The 14,484-nt window shown below is 44.9% G+C and overlaps 1 long non-coding RNA gene across 1 annotated transcript; it reads right to left on the reverse strand.

Annotated features, from left to right (window-relative positions):
- Positions 1 to 1,550: 1,550 nt before the first annotated feature.
- Positions 1,551 to 11,421, reverse strand: LOC149128455 (uncharacterized). The gene is made up of 3 exons (XR_016219062.1): positions 11,225 to 11,421; positions 6,779 to 6,869; positions 1,551 to 1,899 (listed from the first exon to the last, which is right to left on the reverse strand). It is a non-coding gene; the product is annotated as an uncharacterized LOC149128455 (long non-coding RNA).
- Between the last annotated feature and the right edge of the window lie 3,063 nt (positions 11,422 to 14,484).

Here is a 14,484-nt window from a genome sequence, read left to right on the forward strand (position 1 = left end):
ATGACTGTACCATTCAGTGTCCCCATCATTCTTTGAGCACTTCTTTGCTTTTTGACCCATGATTCTTTTTAGATTCTTTTTATACTTTCTTGGACCCACCCCTCAAATCAACTATTTTTCCAAAGAGTTCTGATTGCTTTCAGTGAATCATTGGTACCAACCTTGAACTATTGCAGGCACTTAGGGAGCAAACCAGCAAATGGGAGATCTGTCTCTCTCTTTCAAATACATAAAACAAATAAAAGACTTTCATAAATAAGAAAAACAAATTTAAAATATCAACATTTAAGCACTGGATGAGCTCACTGTAATGGATGCCATGGCTCCCATTGCTCTTTATGTACATAAAGACGTCCCCTCCCTCCAGCATTTCCCAGCATGCTGCCCTGAGTCCTGAACTGCAAGGAAAGGAATTCTGCCAACAGCCTGAGGGAGCCAGTGAAGCCTCTGATGAGAATGCAACCCTCTAACACCACAACTGCAGCATTGGAGACTGAGCAAGGGACCCAGCTGAGCCATTCCCAGTCTCCCAACCTACAGAACTGTGAGATAATAAAGGCGTGTTGTTTCAAACTGCCACGCTCATGGCAGTTTGTTAGTGAGAGAGAAAACACAAGAGGGGAGGAAGAAAAGGATGAATTCTAGGGACCTTTTTATTTCTTAATTCTGCCTTCCATTTATTTCTCTTTTTTTAAGATTTATTACTTATTTGAAAGGCAGAGTTACAGAGAGGCAGAAGCAGAGAGAGAAAAAGAGAGTGAGAGGTCTTCCATTGCTGGTTAACCCCCAACTGGCCACAAGAGCCAGAGCTGCACCGATCCGAAGCCAGGAGCCAGGAGCTTCTTCCGGGTCTCCCACGTGGGTGCAGGGGCCTAGGGCTTGGGCCATCTTCTACTGTTTTCCCAGGCCATAGCAGAGAGCTGGATCAGAAGTGGAGCAGCGCGACTTGAACTGACGCCCATGTGGGATGCCAGCACTGCAGGCAGTGGTTTCACCCGCTACGCCACAGTGCTGGTCCCATTGCCTTCCATTTCTTCCCCTTCCTTTTTCTTTCTTTTTTTTTTTTTTTTTTTTTTTAGATTTTTAAAATTTATTTATTTATCAGGTAGAATTAAGACAGTGAGAGAGAGAGAGACAGAGAAAGGTCTTCCTTCGTTGGTTCACCCCCCAAAAGGCCGCAACGGTCGGAGCTATGCTGATCCGAAGCCAGGAGCCAGGTGCTTCCTCCTGGTCTCCCAGCGGGTGCAGGAGCCCAAGCACTTGGGCCATCCTCCACTGCCTTCCCGGGCCACAGCAGAGAGCTGGACTGGAAGAGGAGCAACTGGGACTGGAACCTGGTGCCCATATGGGATGCCGGTGCCACAGGTGGAGGATTAGCCAAGTGAGCCACGGCACCGGCCCCCCTCCTTCCTTTTTCCTTGAATGTGGACATGGCCTCCAGAGCAAGAGGAGCCCACCTGGAATCATAATCAAAAGGTCAAAAAAATCACAAAGATCTTAAACTACTTTGAGTCATCAACCCTAAGCCAGGAACCACTTGCCTCCAGAACTCCTGTTAGGGGAAAGAGGTAAATTTTTTTTAACTATTGTTTCTCATGACTCTTTGACTTGTAGCTAAAAACTATTTCTCAATGGTATGGTGTGTTTCTTATGTCCAAATCTATGCTTTTTTTAAAGATTTATTTATTTGAAAGAGTTACACAGAGAGAGGAGAGGCACAGAGAGAGGTCTTCCATCTGCTGGTTCATTCCCCAAATGGCTGCATGGTCGGAGCTGGGCTGATCCGAAGCCAGGAGCCAGGAGCCAGGAGCCAGGAGCTTCTTCCAGGTCTCCCACGCAGGTGCAGGAGCTGAAGAACTTGGGCCATCTTCCGCTGCTTTCCCAGGCCATAGCGGAGAGCTGGATCGGAAATGGAGCAACCGGGTCTCAAACCGGCACTCATATGGGATGCCGACACTGCAGGTGGCAGCTCTACCCGCTATGCCACAACACTGGCTGACCAAACGTATGCTTTTAAAATTTTATTTGTTTTCACATTTACTTGAAAGGCAAAAAGAGACAGCAAGAGATCTATATGCTGGTTTTACTCCCCAAATGCCCACAAAGACAGGGGCTGGGTAAGCCAAAGGCAGGAACCAAAACCCAATCTGGGTCTCCCATGTGGGTGAAAGAGACCCCAAGTACTTGAGCCATCATCTGCTCCCTCCCAGGATGCATTAGAAGGAAGCTGAAAAAGGAATGGAGCCAAAACTTGAAGCCAGGCACTCCGATATGGGAAGACAGAGCCCCAAGTAGCACCCAACACCTGCTACTCTATTTCTGTTAAATTAAATATATTGCCTACATCATTCTGGTCTCTGATCTGTCAACGCAGTATGAAAACATGACAAATTCCCTAAATATAATTGTGCATTTGCCAGGTTCTCCTTTTTGCTGTGTATCTGGGGTCTCTATTTTTAGCTTCATAATTTTATTGAGTTCTGTCTTTGATGAGTAGCACAGTTCTAGATTCTACTTGTGTCCAATGATACTTTTTGGATTTCTATAGGCGAATTTAATCTGTTTAGACATATTGTGTATTCCTGTATTAGAAGATGTTTCTCTGGGGCCGGCATCATGGCTCACTTGGCTAATCCTCCGCCTGTGGGGCCGGCATCCCATATGGGTGCTGGTCCTAGTCCCAGTTGCTCCTCTTCCAGTCCAGCTCTCTGCTGTGGCCCGGGAAGGCAGTAGAGGATGGCCCAAGTCCTTGGAACCTGCACCCACATGGGAGACCAGGAGGAAGCACCTGGCTCCTGGCTTCGGATCGGTGCAGCGCCGGCCATAGCGGCCATTTGGGGAGTGAACCAACAGAAGGAAGATCTTTCTCTCTGTCTCTCTCTCACTGTCTATAACTCTACCTGTCAAATAAATTTTTTTAAAAAAAGAACATGTTTTTCCATTAAAATGTAAGCTTAGTAAGTGTAGGGATGTTTTTTGTTCACTGTTGTATTTCTATAGCTTAGAACAATTCTGTACTTAATAGCTACTCAATAAACATTTGCTCCTTGTTTAGTGATGATTTCTGCTATGTTCATACTCATTTCTGTCATGTTAATTTTTTTTGCCATTTTGCTCCTTTATTGTCTTTTCCTGTACTCTGTTGCATTGATGACAATTCAGTTCCCTTTCTCCCCTCTGCTGCTTCAGAAAATACAAATTGTCTTTCTATTAATAAACTTTCATTAGTTGTCAGTGTCTCTAACCTCCTCCAAAGTAAGACAAAAGCCTCAATACACATTTATACTCTCTGATTATCTCCTCTGAGTTCCTTTTTTTTTTTTTTTTTTTTTTTTTTTGACAGGCAGAGTTAGACAGTGAGAGGAAGAGAGACAGAGAGAAAGGTCTTCCTTCTGTTGGTTCACCCCCCAAATGGCCGCTATGCCTGGCACTGCACCAATCTGAAGCGAGGAGCCAAGTGCTTCCTCCTGGTCTTCCATGCGGGTGCAGGGCCAAGCACTTGGGCCATCCTCCACTGCCCTCCCAGGCCACAGCAGAAAGCTGGACTGGAAGAGGAGCAACCGGGACCAGAACCCAGCACCCACTGGGATGCTGGCACCACAGGCGGAGGATTAGCCAAGTGAGCCACGGCGCTGGCCCTGAAAATTATTTTATTTTATCCTCACTCTTGAATTATATTTAGCTGGAAAGGTAGACATTATTTTTCCCTCAGCATTCTGATTATGTTAATTCAGAGATTCCAGGACCCTATTTGTTGCTTAACAGGAATACGTCATTCTAATTATTTTAATTATTATCACTAACCTGCTTTTCCTTTCTCTCAGCTAAGTTTTTGAGAGTTTTTCTTTATTATTGATATTTACTGTAATGTGTCTAGATGAAATCAGTTCTTATTCTGCTCAAAACTCTCAATTTGAAAACCATGTCTTTCTTGTCTCAGAGAATCTTAGCCATTATTTTTTGTTTTTAAGATTTTGTTGGGGCTGCACTGTGGCGCAGCGGGTTAAATCCCTGGCCTGAAGTGCTGGTATCCCATTATGGACACCGGTTCTAGTCCTGGCTGCTCCTCTCCCAATCCAGCTCTCTGCTGTGGCCTGGGAAAGCAGTGGAAGATGGCCCAAGTTCTTCAGCTCTTGCACCTGCGAGGGAGACCCGGAAGAAGCTCCTGGCTCCTGGTTTCAGATTGGCGTACTTCCTGACTTTGCAGCCATCTGGGGAGTGATTCAGCGGATGAAAGACCTCTCTCTCTCTCTCTCTCTCTCTCTCTCTCTGCCTCTGCCTCTGCCTCTACCTCTCTCTGTAACTCTGTCTCTCAAATAAATAAAATAAATCTTAGAAAAAAGATTTTATTTATTTTAGAGGCAGAGTTACAGAAAGAGGGAGAGATAGAAAGGTCTCCCATCCTCTGGTTCACTCCTCAGATGGCCACAACAGCTGAGACTGAGCTGATCCGAAGCCAGGAGCCAGGAGATTTTTCCAAGTCTCCCACGTGGATGCAGGGGCCCAAAAACTTGGGGCATCTACCACTGCTTTCCCAGCCATAGCAGAGTGCTGGATCGGACACAACCCAGCTCCCATATGGGATGGTGGCACTGCAGGCAGAGGCTTAGCCCACTATGCCACAGGGCTGGCCTCTCAGCCGTTATATCTTTAAGCATCACTGCTCAATTCATCCAATTCCCATTTATTGATTTATTGGTTTTTCAAATATTTGATAACTTATCTTCCTGTTCTAGATTAATCCCTGAGTAGCAGCTCCCAATTATTATGTCTATTGTGGAATTTGTCTAATCTAAATTTATATCATATACTTTGGTTTTAGTTTAATTTGCTTTTTGTTTCAGTTTTGAGGAGCATTAGTTTCATTTTGATGATTTATTTATTTATTTTTTTATTTGAGAGGAAAGAGACAGTGAAATTGTTCCCATCCACTGCTTCACTCCTCCAATGCCCCCAGTGGCAAGGGCTGAAGCCAGGAACACCGTCCAGATCTCCCAGGTAGGCTGCAGGAACCCAGCTCCATGAGTCATCACTGCTGCCTCCCAGGATCTGCATTAGCAAAAAGCTGGGGTCAGAACTGGAAACTGAACCCAGGCACTCTGATGTGGGACACAGGTGTCTCAACCACTGGTCTGAACACCCACCCCTTCCCTGATTCTTCCAGAAAGTCCTATGAGGAAGCCAGGGAAGGAGTTGTGTTCCATCTTATAGAGGACACTAAGACCCAGAAGAAAAGTGAACTACTCAAAGTGCATATACCAAATGTATTTTACCAACTGCTTTCATAGCCTCTAACTCATTTATGAGGGAGCACAGCTTGGGTCAGGGACTTGGGGAGAAGTGCTGGGCTCTGAAGTCGTGCGTGTGGTACATTTCTGTCATGTGGTGTACTCTATTCATCTGCTTCAGCCAAGAATTCCAAACAATCCAGCAACGTGGAGAGAGAGGGGTCAGTTCTGCTCTTTTCCAAAGGGTAAAGCTGTTCAGAATTCAGTATGGGGAGAACAAAAGCATTTCTCCCTTGTTCTGTTCTCTGATTCCTGGTCCCATTGTCTTGTGCAATAGTGCTCACATTGTTGTATGCAAGTGTTTTGGTTTTCACTAGAATTTTAGCCTCAACAATGGCAAGAATACTTAATTCTTAGGTATCTTCTAAGACTGTGGGTTTTATCTTCTAAGACTGTCAGCTTTCCATTACTTTAAGTAAAATACCTGAGAGGGGCTTCTTATGAAGGAAGATTTATTCCAGCTTACAGTTTTGGAGGATTGGGTGGTGACACTGGTTCAGACATCTCTTGATGGCAGAGGGATAACAGGACAAGCCAGAAAGCAGAGAGAGTCTAGGCAGAACTCAGCTTAAATAACCAAGCCGTTCTTGAGGACTACCTTCCCAGGGCAAACCCCCAATGTCCAAAGACCATCAGCTAGGCCTTACCTTCCTAGCCACTATAATTAAATCCATCTCCACCCTTAATCCATCAATTGTTAACATTAATCCACTAACCCTTAACATAAGATTTGGGGTTTAAACACCTGCATGAGTTTGGGGAGCTAAATTCTGTTCAATCCTTAACACTATGTTTTATCCTTTTTTAAAGTTGTACCTTCAATAAGAAATACAACCTACATATGTAAGAGAAGCAAGCTCTGGGGCAGGTATTTTGGTGCAGTGGGTTGTCATCACTTGGGATGCCCATATCTGCTATTGGAGTGCTGGTTCAAGTCCTGGTTACTCTGTGTTTCCAATTCAGCTTCCTGCTGATGCTTCTTATAGGACCAGATGATGGTTCAAATACTTGAGTTCCTGCTTCCCACATGGAGACTCAGATGGAGTGCTTGCCTCCTAGCTGTTGTAGCCATTTGGGGAGTGAAACAACAGACAGAAAATCTCTCTCTCTCTCTCTCTCTCTCTTTCTCTCTCTCTCCCCCCCATCCCTGCCTTTCAAATAAACAAATTATTTGGTTTTTAAATTTTATTTAACTTTTACAAGTTTCAAAAAAGAAAGAAGAGGAAGAGAAGGAAAAAATTATGAAGAGGAGGAAGGGGGAGGGAGAGGATGAGAAACAAGTTTCAATGAGTTTCTCTGAGTCCGAATGGGTCCTAAATCCATACCGCTCCCAAAAAACACTGAATTTGTATGTACTTCCATCACACACACACACACACACACTTTCATGCACACAGAGTAATAGGTTTTCTGGCATTTCTGCTTCTACAGAACAGCATGGGTACAACCTGGTTGAAGGTCTCATTCCCTTGATTTTCTCTTCCACTCACCTCACAAATCCATGCAGCTACATCAGTCAACACTTCCATTCTTGGCTTCCACACCTGTTTCTGGAAGTGGCTAGAAGTCATCTGAACATTCCTGTGTAAAACAAGCAAGTTCTGGCCATAAAGAAGTGAAAGAGTGACTCACTCTGAAAGAAGTTATAATCCGTTCATAACAGTGAAAACCCGTGAACACAGAATTTCCCTAGCAAAGATGAATGTCTGTGATTTCAACTCAGTTGGGGTCCTCCTGCCCTCACAAACTGAGATACATGGCGCCAACTCCCTCCAATCCCATATCTCATGGAAATCTAAAGCTCTCCTCAAGATGCCAGTTCTTTCCCATAGCCACCTGGCCCCTGGGCTACTGGTTTACTACCTCTGCCTCTGTTATACACTGAATCCAAATTAGAAACTTAACCCCTTCAATTTCCACCAAAGACCTACTTACACAGAACACTTGTGAGGTGAGCAGAATTTTCTGGAAATTTCGGAGATGAAGGGGAAAACACAGAAAAGTTTCACACTATAGCAAAGCAAACAATTCAAAATGGAAGGACCACTGCCCACCACAACAGAGCTTCCCCGTCCCTTCACCGCACCTGGCCCTGTTCCATCTTGCTGACCCTTCTCCTTATTCACCCTTCTCTCCTCTCTCTACTCCCTGAAGTTAGCATCTCTTCTCTGTGCCTGCCCAGCTACCACTCAACTCAGGTCCTTCCTCTCAGGCAACAAGCAACAGCCTTCCTCTGGGGAGTTAAGCTTCCTTCTCTCACATGGCAGGAGCAAGGCTGACCCACCTTGCTACAGCGATCCACACAGGTGGCCCCACAGAGAACGTCAGTGCATTCCATCCCCCTGGCCACTCGTGCTAAGTGAAGGACTCTTGGCTCTGGGGTAACTGAACTGGTAGACAAGTCTCACTGCTGTTGCCCATCTTTGCCACCATACACGAAGAGACTGCTCAAGACTGAAGCATGGCACAGGAAGACAACCAAGACATGGAAAGAGAACGCAAATGTGGATGACAAAGTCTGAGTCCCTGAATCCAAACACGTCTAACTAGATACTGAGTTTTTCCCTGTAGCTAGATTGAGCTAAATTTCTTTCTTTTTAAAAAATAATTTAATTTTGGGGTCGGCATTGTGGTGCAGTGGGTAAAGTCACCACCTGCAGTGCTGGCATCCCATATTGGCACCCGTTTGAGTCCCGGCTGCTCCACTTCCAATCCAGCTCTCTGCTAAGGCTTGGAAAGGCAGTAGAAGATGGCTCAATTGCTTGGGTCTCTACCTGCATGCAAGACCTGGAGGAAGTTCCTGGCTTCTGGCTTCAAATCAGCTCAGCTCCTGCCATTGTAGCCATTTGGATGGAAGATCTCTCTCTGCCTCTGCCTCCACCTTCTGTAACTCTGCCTTTCAAACAAATAAATCTTTTTAAAAATTTAATTTTTTAATTTTCTGCAAGCGTTTTATACATTTTTTAAATTTTTTTTTAATTTGAAAGGCAGAGTTACAGAGAGGCAAAGAAAGAGAGAGAAAAGTCTTCCATCAGCTAGTTCACTCCCTAGATGGCTGCAACGGCTGGAGCTGCGCTGACCCGAAGCCAGAAGCCAGGAGCTTCTTCCCGGTCTCCCATGTGGGTGCAGGGGCCCAAGCACTTGGGCCATCTTCTACTGCTTTCTCAGACCATAGCAGAGAGCTGGATAGGAAGTGATTTTTTTTTATTTTTTAAATATTTATTTATCTATTTGAAAGTCAGAGTTACACAGACAGAGGAGAGGCAGAGAGAGAGAGAGAGAGAGGCCCTCCATCCGATGGTTTACTCCCTAATTGGCTACAATGGCCGTAACTGTGCCGATCTGAAGCCAGGAGCCTCCTCCAGGTCTCCCACGCGGGCACAGTGGCCCAAGGACCTGGGCCATCTTCCACTGCTCTCCCAGGCCACAGCAGAGAGCTGGATTGGAAGTGGAGTCAAACTGGCCGCCCACAGGGGATGCCAGCGCTTCAGGCCAGGGCGTTAACCCACTGAGCCACTGTGCCAGCACCAGGAAGTGATTTTTATTAATATGTAATTGTGGCCGGTGCCGCAGCTCAATTTGCCACAGCTCACTAGGCTAATCCTCCGCCTGCGGCGCCGGCACACCAGGTTCTAGTCCCAGTCGGGGCGCCGGATTCTGTTCCAGTTGCTCCTCTTCCAGTCCAGCTCTGTGCTATTGCCTGGGAGTGCAGTGGAGGATGGCCCAAGTCCTTGGGTCTTGCACCCGCATGGGAGACCAGGAGGAAGCACCTGGCTTCAGATCAGCGCAGTGCACCTGCCGCAGCGTGCCAGCCGCAGCGGCCACTTGGGGGGTGAACCAATGGAAAAAGGAAGACCTTTCTGTCTCTCTCTCTTACTGTCTAACTCTGCCTGTCAAAAAAAAAAAAAAAATGTAATTGTACACATACCTATTGAAAACAATATGATATTTCTTTAAAAAAAAACTCCCTTTGATATTTTTTAAAAATTTATTTATTTTCATTTTATGGAAAGGGCAGAGAGACAGAGACAGATACAGATAAATAGAGAGACAGTGAGATCTTCCATCCAATGGGTCACTCCCCAAATGATCACAATGGCTGGGCTAGACTGGCCCAGGTGGAAGCCAGGAGCCCAGTACTCAACTCAGTTCTCCTTTGTGGGTGACAGGGACCCAAGTACCTGAGCTATCACCTGCTGCCTCCCAGGGTGTACATTAGCAGGAAGTTGCAATTGGGAGCAGAATCAGGACTTGAACCCTGGCACTCCGATATGGGATGTGGGTTTCCCAGGGCATCTTAACTGCTGTGCCCAATGCCCACCCCCAGGGTGATATTCAACACATGTACAGCATGTACTAAAATAACCATAATTAGCACTTCTTTCTCCTTTATTTTTTTAAAAGATTTATTCATTTATTCATTTATTTGAAAGACAGAGTTACAGAGAGAGGGAGAGAGACACAGAGAGAGAGAGAGGTGTCTTCCATCCACTGGTTCACTTTCCAATTGGTCTCAAAGGCCAGGGCTTGGAGCTGGAGCTGTGGCATAGCAGGTAAAGCCACCACCTGCAGTGCCGGCATCCCATATGGGTGCTGGTTCAAGTCCCAGCTGCTCCACTTCTGATCCAGCTCTCTGCTATGGTCTGGAAAAGCAGTAGAAGATGGTCCAAGCCCTTGGACCCCTGCACCCATGTGGGAAGACCTGGAAGAAGCTCCTGGATCCTGCCTTCGGATTGGCGCAGCTCCGGCCATTGCAGCCAACTGGGGAGTGAACCGATGGATAGAAGACCTCTTTCTCTCTCTCTCTCTCTCTCTCTCTCTCTCTCTCTCTGCCTCTCCTTCTCTCTGTGTGTAACTCTGACTTTCAAATAAATAAATAAATAAATAAATCTTAAAAAAAAAAAAAAAAGGCCAGGGCTGGGCCAGGCCAAAGCCAGGGAACTGGAGCTTCATCTTAGTCTCCCACGTGGGTGCAGAGATCCAAGCTCTTGGGCCATCTTCCAATGTTTTCCCAAGAGCATTAGCAGGAAGCTGGATTGGAAGTGGAGCAGCCAGGTCTATAACCAGCACTCATATGAGATGCTGGCATCGCAGACAGTGGCCTTGCCAGCTATGCCACTACTGCCAGCCACTCTCCTTATTTCTTTAGTTTGGAGCTATCAAGCTCCTCTCTCATAGATTTTCATAAATTATACAACAGATGATTGTGGGCACAGTCACTCCATTATGCTATGGGACACTAGAACTCATTTGTTCTATGTAGCTGTTTTGGTACCTGTTATCTAACCTCCTTCTATTGCCCTTCCCCCATCCTTACGATGAGTTAAGTTTCTGTCTTTTGCAATTGCGAGAGCCCTGACCAACGTTCTTCTCCCCTGCTTCTCCTTTTCAGAAGCAATAAACAAAATTCTTCTCTTTGCTTCATGCAAAGCAGCTTCCCCTCCTCTAAGCTGGGCATCTGATGGCCTCTGTGCCTGCTGGGCATTTCAAAGTATTTTCACGAAGTGTCCTCCTGATGATATAAATTGGTGCCAGTTATTGCAATAACCTTTTTCACTGTGTCCCAAAAGTATTATATAATTGAGACTGTACTATCTATTCTGCTTTTTTCCATTTCCAAACAGCAATTATTTATTTAGAAACTTTATGCCAGACCTATACAAGACAACTAACACTCTATGCTGAGACTTTTCCCACATTAAAAAGACCTCATCAACATCTATTATTTTCAACCAGCACAGAATATACAAGTGAACAGTTTTTAAACTAAACCTTTACTGTTGAGCATTTCACTTGCTTACAAGTTTTATGAATAATGATAGACACATAGTACTGTCTAAATCTCTTACCATTTCCTTAGCATAGCTCTCAGAAGTAAAATTCTCAGAGGAACTTCACATTTTACCAAAAACAAACAAAAACAGAAAGAAGTTTACCAATCTCTGGTGTAGGAGAGTGTCTATCCCTTCTGACACCACAAAGCTGGAGATATCTGGGCTTAGAGAGCAGAAGACCAAGGCTCTTCTGGGAGTGCCTGTTCCCTCTGGGTGCCTCTCCTTAGCTACCCGTAAGAAATTGCAACCTAACCACCAACTGTCCCACTCCACTGTGTGGCGGGTGGCCTGGCAACCCCAGAGACCTTGCAAGGCCAGCATAGTGGGCAAAGCTCCTCACAGGAACTGTTTGAAAAGCATAGCACTCAGGATAAGCCTGAAGGGGATAGATGCCAAGACAAGAAAGTCAAGGCTAACTGTGACCAAATTTTCTTTTCAAGGTCTTTCTCTTTTTACTTTTCTCCATTTTTCTTAAGAAGTATGCATGATTTATAATGGAAAAAATTAATATATTGGGAAAAACAACAACAATATGAATTTCTCATATTTGGTATGTGGCTGGAGATAATTTTCTGGTTCCTGGAAAAGCAGCTGTGAGCTGTGAGTTATCTGGCTTGGCAATGCTTCCTACAAATCACTGGCTGACTCAGAAAAATGTGTGTGCACTCCTATCACCCGAAGGGAAGGCTGATTCCATCTGAGGCCACCACAAAGGCAATGACTGTCTCCCCGCCAGGAGAGGGTTCCAAACTGCAGCATTCAACCAACGGGTGGGTCTAAAGCCTATCCGTGGGAACCTCCAAGAGACAGATATTTGACTCACTGCCAGAACTTCTGAGCAGACAGAGTAGTCCAAAGATGAAACCAGCTGTTCCAGGAGGTGGTGCTCTCCCTGTGCTCTGAAGTGTTCAAGCCCAGGCGGGAAGCCAGCTGTTCTGGGTGGGATGGCAGTGAGTCAAGGGCAGGACAGAGAAGTAGTCCTCAAACTATTTGATCTCAGAACCTCTTTACACTTCTAAAAATTACTGAGACACCAAAGGACATTATGTGAGAATAACTATCAATATTTAACATATTAAGAATTAAAATGAAAATTTAAAATATTTATTATAAAATAACCTTAATGACAAACATAAATAGCATATTTTATTAAAGATAGTGTATTTTTATTAAAAAAATTTCTAAACCAAAAAAAGATTAATGAGAAATATAACATTACTTATACTTTTTTAAAATGAAGACTTTGTTTTTTTATGATTTGTTTGTTTATTTATTTGAAAGGCAGAACAAGGGGTGGAGGAGAGAGAGAGAGAGAGAGAGAGAGAGAGAGAGAAAGCTCTTCCATCTGCTGATTCACTTCCCAGATTCCCACAACAGCCAGGTCTGGTCCAGGTCAAAGCCAGTAGACAAGAGCTCCACCCTAGTCTCCCACCTGGGTGGCAGGGGCTCTCAAGGACTTGGGCCATCTTTTGTTTGCTGCCTTCCCTGGAGCAGCAGCAGGAAGACTGACTAGAAGCAGAGCAGCTGGACTCAAACTGCCACTCCAGTAATGGGATGCCAGTGCAGTAACTCCTGGCTCTTGGCTTTGGCTTGGCCCAGCCCTGGCTATTGCAGCCATCTGGGGAGTGAACCAGCAGATGGAGGATCTCTGTCTCTGTTTCTCTCTGTCTCTTCTCTGTTTCTCTCTCTCTCTAACTCTGTCTTTCAAATAAATAAATATATCTTTAAAAAAAAGAAAAGAAATATTAACAGAAAAAAAAAACAGTAAAAAATCTGAGTACCAAGAACTAGGGTGTATTGTTTGCGTGAGCTCTCTTTGAAAAGAGCATTAAAGGATGAGCATCCAGAATCAGCCCTAAAGGCACTCGGATCTGGCTGAAAAGCCCATGAGAGTATTTCAGGCATGGAAAGCCAAGACACTCTGGCAAAAAGATCTCTGTGAGTGAGATCCCAGTGGAAAGAACAGGTCTTCAAAGAGGGAGGTGCCTTTCTCTGAAGGGAGGAGAGAACCTCCACTTTGACTATGACCTTGTCTAAACAAGATAAGAGTCGGAGAACTCAAGGGGCTTCCATAGCCTTGGAAACTCATAACTGGTGCATAGGGAGATTACTGATGCCATAAACAGGAGTGTCAATTGGTAAAGTCAACAACAGGAGTCACTGTGCACTTACTCCTCATGTAGGATCTCTGTCCTTAACGTGCTGTACACTGAGGCTTAATGCTATAACGAGTACTCAAACAGTATATTTCACTTTGTGTTTCTATGGGGGTGCAAACGACTGAAATCTTTACTTAATGTACACTAAACTGATCTTCTGTAAAAAAAAAAAAGAAAGAAAGAAAGAAAGAAATTATCAATTCCCAACTTGACTCTCACTGGGATTAAACATGACAATAGGTCTGATCTGATTTCATCATCATTTAAAAAAAAATCATCTATTATTTTTCACTTTATGTCTCTGTGTGGGAGCAAACTGTTGAAATACTTACTTAAGGTATACTAAGCTGATCTTCTGTATATTAAGATAATCGAAAATGAATCTTGATGTGAATGGAAGGGGAGAGGGAGTGGGAAAGGGGAGGGTTGTGGGTGGGAGGGACGGTATGGGGGGGGAAGCCATTGTAACCCATGAGTCGTACTTTGGAAATTTATATTCATTAAATAAAAGATAAAAAAATAAATAAATAAATAAATAAATAAAAGGATGAGCATCAGCCAAGAAGAAAGAAATAGAGGAGTGAGTGTTTGGCTCAGTAGTTAAGACAATGCTTGAGACACCTGGATTTCATATTGCAATGCCTGGGTTCATGTCCCAATTCATCTGGGTCTCCCACATGAGTACAAGAACCCAAGTATTTGGGAATCTTCTGCTGCTCTCCCAGGCCATCAGCAGGGAGCTGGATCAGAAGAGAAGCATCCGGGACTCCAACTGGGCCCATATGGGATGCCAGGGTCACAGGCAGCAGTTTAACCCACCACACCACAGCCCTGGCCCCAAGAATGCCTCTTTAAGAAAAAAAAAGAAAAGATTTTATTTATTTATTTGAGAGGTAGAGTTACAGAGAGTGAGAGGGAGAGACAGAGAGAAAGGTCTTTCATCCGCTGGTTTACTCCCCAAATGGCCGGAACTGTGCTGATCCGAAGCCAAGAGCTAAGTGCTTCTTCCTGGTCTCCCATGAGGGTGCAGAGGCCCAAGCTTTTAGGCCATCTTCTACTGCTGTCCCAGGACGCAGCAGAAAGCTGGATTGGAAGAGGATCAGCCGGAACTAGAACTGGTGCCCATATGGGATGCCGGCACTGCAGGCAGAGGATTAACCTACTGCGCCACAATGCCAGCCCCGAGGAATGCTTTTAATTTAG

The sequence above is a fragment of the Oryctolagus cuniculus genome, chromosome 1 (assembly GCF_051225735.1).
Source record: "Oryctolagus cuniculus isolate XC-2025 breed Fujian yellow rabbit chromosome 1, ASM5122573v1, whole genome shotgun sequence".
NCBI lineage: Eukaryota > Metazoa > Chordata > Mammalia > Lagomorpha > Leporidae > Oryctolagus > Oryctolagus cuniculus.